Below are 6,643 nucleotides of genomic sequence, written 5' to 3'. Positions count from 1 at the left end.
AACATCTCAAGCAACTGATTCTACTATTTAATTCAAAGCTAAAACGCGAAATTAGGCAAAATGACCAAAATGCCCCTCAGGCCAGCGTCTCGGAATCGGATGAATTTAACACTTTCAGAACCCTCGTACTCTCACGAGTCTAACCATATAAATTCTCAAATCGGAGGTCAAACACCCCCTCAAAACTCAATAATTTGGTCTATGAAGTTTTTACCCATTTTTCATTCAAAATCTGAAATTAAAGGATGAAATTAAGAGGAGATTCATGGAAGTTGGTCTAAATCGAGTGAGAAGCACTTACCCAAGACGCCCAGGTGAAAATCCCTTCAAAAATCACCAAGAACCGAGCTCTAGAAGTCAAAATGTGATAAAAATGGTGAAACCCTTGAATTTGGGATATATTCTCCCTGCCCAGGTATTTGTGCATCGTGATCGCGGGAGAAGGGTCGCAATCGCATAGAAGAAATTTCGAGGCTGCCCAGATTGCACATCTCGATCGTGTGAATAAGGATGCGAATGCGAAGAACAGCGGGTAGGGACTTACGCGATCACAGAGGGGCTCATGCGAACGCGAAGAGGAAACGTGGTCAACTGCCCCAAGATTCCCACTATGCGAACGCGGGACTACAGACGCGATCGCGAAGTAATGAAAAATAGAACTTCGCGATCATGGAAGGTTAAATGCGAACGCGATGAAGGATTTTTGGAGTGGTCTTCAACAAGGCATCGCGATCTCGGGAGAATCTTCGCGATCGCGAAGAAGGATATCAGAAGCAGCAACAACAACAGTTCAAATAGGAGGAAAAATGATCCGTAGCCCACCCGAAACACACCCGAGGCTCCCGGGACCCCGTCTAATCACACACAAGTCATATAACCTAACACGGACTCGCTCAAAGTTTCAAATCACATAAAACAACATCGAAACGACGGATCAACCCAAAAATCAAGCTTATGAACTTCCAAATCTTCAAATATCGAATCTCATGCTGAAACCTATCAATTCAACTCGGAATGACGCCAAATTTTGCAAACAAGTCCAAAATAACATAACGGAGCCGCTCCAACTCTCGGAATCGCATTCCGACCACGATATCACAAAAGTCAACTGTGGGTCAAACTTCTTCATTTTCCAACTTCAATTTCCGCCGAAATGCCTCAATTCACTCCACGGACCTCCAAATCTGAACCCGGATGCGCGCCTAAGTCCAAAATCACCATACGAAGCTGTTGAGATCATCCACGACCCATTCCGGGGTCGTTTACTCAAAAGTCCAATTCCGGTCAACTTTTCAGCGTCCAAACTTCCAAAACTTGATTTTCTTCTTCCAATTTGACTCTAAACCATCCGAAAACCGAATTCCACCATGCACGCAAGTCGATACTCATGTTCCGAAGCTGTTCCAGAACTTATGCCGCTGAACGGAGCTTAATTTCCCAAAACGACCAGTCGGGTCGTTACAGATGGTAAGTTATATACCGAGCCTACTGCGGCCGAGCACCTATAAGCGAGCCCTGAATGGCTGAGATACATAATCTAGTATGGCCGAGCGCCTATGAGCGAGCCTACTAGGCAGAGCAATTATACATACCGAGCCTTATAGGGCCGGACAACTATTTTACTTACTATATTGTGAGAATTGAGTCAGTATCACCAAGTAGGCATATCTTCAGATTATCTTCGACTCCCAGTTACTTTTAGTTATTATATTATCAATTCAGTTCCAGCTTTCAGTTATTCTATTGCCTTAAATACTCGGTACATTATTTCGTACTGACGTCCCTTTTACCGGGGATGTTACATTTCATGCCTGCAGGTCCTAATTGACAGTTGGACAGACCCTCCCGCAGATAGAGTCAAATATCAGCTTGATTGGTAAGCTCCACCTCCTTAGAGTTACCAGGTCTAGACCTTTGATTCCATTTTATATATATAGGTTTGATGGGTAGGTCGAGGCCCTGTCCCGACCATGGTATAGTTCAATTATCTCCAGAGACTTGTAGATGAGTCCTGTAAATTTTTTATAGCAGTAGATGTTCATGGAGGCTTCGTCGGCCTGTACAATTATATATATCATCTTTTGTGTATGCTTACCTCTCAAATGAGAGAAATATTATTTTCAGATGATTCAGAATATGGCCTCATCGGCCTAAGTTTAGGGTTACCCCTCCAGAGTTCACAGTCATAGAGTGGTACGCTGTCGAGTATAGCACTGGGTACCGGCTACACCCCTTCAGGTTTGGGGCGTGACAAACTTGGTATCAGAGCAGTTTTGTCCTAGGGAGTCTACAAGCTGTGTCTAGTAGAGCCTTGTTTATAGATGTGTTGTGCACCACATTATATAAACAGGAAGCTACAAGGCATTTAGTTGTCTGTTACCCTTCTTTCAAATCCAAATCGTTCTATAAAGCTGAGTCATAAGAGTTCAAGCCATGACTTATGTTTTCTAATGATATAGAGATGCTTGCAATTAGAAAAATTACAGTTAGCCAGAGGGCTAATATAGTAGTAGGCAAGGGTACTAGTAGAGAGAGAATTCTCGACAACATGGTCTAGATTGAGGCCCTATTAGATCATGCATACCAGATGTGCAAATTTCAAGCTTAACGCCCTAAGATGCGAATATCTAACACACCCCGTGAATAGCAGGCCATGGGAGTATCAGAAGGTAAAAGTATAAGTTTCAACACGTAACAAAAGCAAGGTGATGAAGGGTACGAGGTGCCCAGTTAATGAAGATTATCCAAATTTCCAACTCAATCAGAGAAGTATAAGGCTTCTAAGTTACCTTCAACATAAATACAGGTATGTACAATTGGTCACACCCATCTCAGTTATGCCCTATGGGAGTTAACATATATAGTTTAAGAGAAGGATGGGATATCAGGATCCAGCTTGGGTTAGAGTAACCCAAAATGGTGGATTGAGCCAGGGGAGCTAAAAGTGAAAAAATATTTTGTTAAAGTTTTCAAAATAAAGTGATAGACATAAATGTTAGTAGGAGAATAAGAAGAGAGTAAATGAAGCATTATGAGTAAGATGTGATAAATGGGTGATAACGGCAAATTAAAATATGGTAGGATGATAGAGTCTATGGTCAAGTGAAGGAAAAAGACAAGAGGTGACAGGTCTTGAGACAATAAAATATCCTTATTTCGAGAAAATGAGTTGGTGACTCCAACGTAATTACCAGAAGGCTAAGTTAGACCCCCCGGAGTAATAGAATTCATCATATGATATTAAACAAGATAAATCAAACATGAATTAGGGACCAGAAAATTTGATAATAATTGACATCATGAGAATTTAAGAGACCGCGTTCTGGCAAAAATAGAATGGACAATAGAAGAATAACCTTTAAAGGTCATTCAGGAAGACACATCTCTAAAGCAAGCAATGTGAGTAGAGTTAAGCTTAAGGGACTAAGTATGCCCGTTACACTAGGCGTCACCCTCCCGCGTAAGAAATTCAGTTATCCCTTGTACAAGAAGGGTTAATGCAAGGCGAGTAAGGCTTATCAAACAAGAAATATATGGAAAGATGCCAACGATGAAGACGTAACTATGGACTAGTAAAGGAAGAATGCGGTAAAATGGCAAAAGGAATGGTATTGTATTTATTCAGATCCTATAGATATGTTACGACTCCAGAACATTATGCAAGCACGATTCCGGGGAGAGGCAGTAAGGGTTCCCAGCCAAGATGTTATTGATAAATGAGTGTGAATTGACACTTGATACATAAGGAGCCAACACAAGAGGTAAGTTAAGACAAAGGAAACAACCCAAGAGAGATTACGCGGAATATAGATATGAGAATGGAACAACGAGTAGTTAGTACTTGATTCAGGAAGAGCCTAGTTATGGCTAGACAAGAGGATACAGATAAATTAGCATATCGTGCAAGATAAACCTAGTGAACCCCAACATAGGGAATTCAGTCTCGCAGATACGACATCGTAATCCTTGTGAAATATTCAGATAGGACTTGAGGTAGTTATAGTTGCTGTAAATGTGTGACGAAAATAAGCGAGAGTTCCAAGTGGGAGACAAAACAATATTGAGTTTAGAGTAACCCTATGAGAACAAGGGCACAGAGGTATGTAACTAAGGATATTTATAGGTGAGTAAGAACATCAAAAATTACGTCAGGTATATGATGTGATAAGCTCATAGCTTTACAAGAGTCAGAGAGTCTTCCCTAAATGCTACAATGAAAGACTAGCTAAGGAAATAAGGAAGAAGGCTTCAAGCTAAGCATAGTGACCTAAAGAGGAAATGATCTTATAACAACACTCTCACTACAACATTGTATGCACTCCATCAGAAAGTGGCACCTATCGTGGCTAATGAACGGGAACAAAAGAAGTAATATTTGAGATCATATGAGTTGCACAAAATTCCAATAGGTGTTGGCACTAAGATAAGCCAAGTACTCATACAACAAGTGGCAGAACGACCAAGAAAAGTAATTGCTTACTTTTAAAGATAGCTAAGAAGGCACGAAAGGAATTATTCGATCAATGACCCAGAGTTAGTTACATTATGAACGCACTTAAAATTTCGGGAGTATTATCCATGCATCATATATGTTGACATTCCTACGGCCATAGCAGACTCTGGTCTAAGTTAAAAGAAAGAATTGAGTCCACGTCACAGATAAGCTTGAATTTCTAGAAGGTTATATCATGGATGTTCAATAGCTTCCACAAGAGGCTAAAGTAATAACTAATACCCCGAGCTGCAAATCGGAAGACAACTTAAGCCTACTTAGAGGCGAGAGAGAAGAGGAAACTAAAGAGTTACATCACCTCTGTGAATCAGGAGCCTGCTTGTTAAATCTAGATAATTATAAAAATCATGATTCAGAATATTGCAGAATCACTCTTAATATAAGAGGTGCAAGAGAGATAGTAAAATGGCCATATTCTATAACAGCTTTACGATAAAGCCAGTTAGCAGAGTACAAGCCTCATAAGAATTTAGTATGAAGCTCCCGCCAGATTATGTATGCATCAGAGATGCAAGCATTATAGTAAACTTAAGATGTGGATGTGAATTCCACCTATGTGGAATGAATGTTATGAAAGTGCATGATAGAAGATACGATACGATATTTAAAGATAAGAAAGGTAAAGGTGAAGAAGGTATGAGATACTCAAATGTGGAAGGTTGTGAATAGTCCATACTTCAGGTAAAGGGCTAGAAGCGTTGTGATTCAGTATCCAAAAATGATCAGTGGCATATCTTCCACCCTATCGTTTCCAGGCATCGAGATATTTAGTTAAGAGAGTAAAGAAGAGTTAGAGATAGTGTGATGTCTCGCTTTAGGTTCCAAAATAATATATGGAAATCTATGGTGCTAGCAAGTTAAAGGATGCTTGCGAGTAGTATAAATAGATATGGGTAGGTCACAAGCTAAAGTATGGTAGAGTGACAAGGTTTTAGGTAGACAGGAGTAAGAATAAGAAAAAGTTAGGTGAGAAGGTGATGAGAATAAGTAAGGCCTCGGGATTAAGCACGTCAAAATAAGAGGATTGATGAATTTTGTAAGTTATAGAAAGCTCAGTATAGCCTGAATGAACTCAGAGGAGTCTAAGACTTTGAGCAATTTGAAGAGATGAAATGTTGCCCTGGTAGTAGAATAAAGGTGTAATTGTGATAGATAAGAGGATGACATTAAGGCCTTTGATTGGTTAATGATTCAAAGAAAAGGGATTCATGAATTGCACAGGATTAGAATACCCCCGTAAGGTGAATCACATTGGAATGATATGAAATACGGTTATTGAAGTATAGTATCGCCCCTAGGTGGATCAGGCAAATAACTTTAGATGTTCCCCGATGAGACGTGAGCACTAGTGACAAACTTGAATTTCATAAGAGGTTTCAAGTGATCAGTGGTAGATTATAGATCAACATTAAAGTGAATCAACAATAGATGGTGAATGTTCCAAAGTGTGAGATGGGATTAGGCCGTCATTCTTAAGATGAATAGTAATGAGGAATCATTAAGGGACTTAAATTTAAACATATAGGATAAGCAGCGAGAGAGTAACCTGTAGTTTGGGTAGCAGACCCTGGTCATAATAATCAAAGTGTTGTGGTATAGTATAAGCTACCTAGATATAGTAAAGCCATAAGCATAGCTTACTGAGGCTATGAAACAAGATATATCAATAGTTATAAGTTCGACAAAGTACCAAGCAAAAAACTTCGGTACACCTGTAGATTCCCAGAGGGGCAGCTTGTCATAATTCTGTATATGTCCACAAAGTAAGGCCTAGAGATTGGCTAAAATATGAAGAAAAAAGGAGAGAAAAGTCACATAGGCGCACACATAAGGACATAGTAGTGCAGGCTGTATGACATAAGGTATCAAAAGTTATGAGATTGGAAGAATTCCGACCACAAGTCGTGGTGTGACAAAGAGGGCTAAAGGGGGGAATGCCTTGGCCTTTGGATTTATTCACAGAACAGTTTCCTAGATGGAAAGGACAACACTAAAGTATTTGTAAGAGCTATAGGTTATGAGACTAATAAGCGCATCAGTCAACATTCGAGGATGAATGTTCCAAAGGGGGGAATGATGTCACAACCCATGTTTTCGTACGTAAGAGTACGTCGTAAGTCAATGATGTAA

Source organism: Nicotiana attenuata, unplaced genomic scaffold (genome assembly GCF_001879085.1).
Source record: "Nicotiana attenuata strain UT unplaced genomic scaffold, NIATTr2, whole genome shotgun sequence".
Lineage (NCBI taxonomy): Eukaryota > Viridiplantae > Streptophyta > Magnoliopsida > Solanales > Solanaceae > Nicotiana > Nicotiana attenuata.
The sequence above is the reverse complement of the archived record's forward strand: the minus strand, read 5'-3'. Positions refer to the sequence as shown.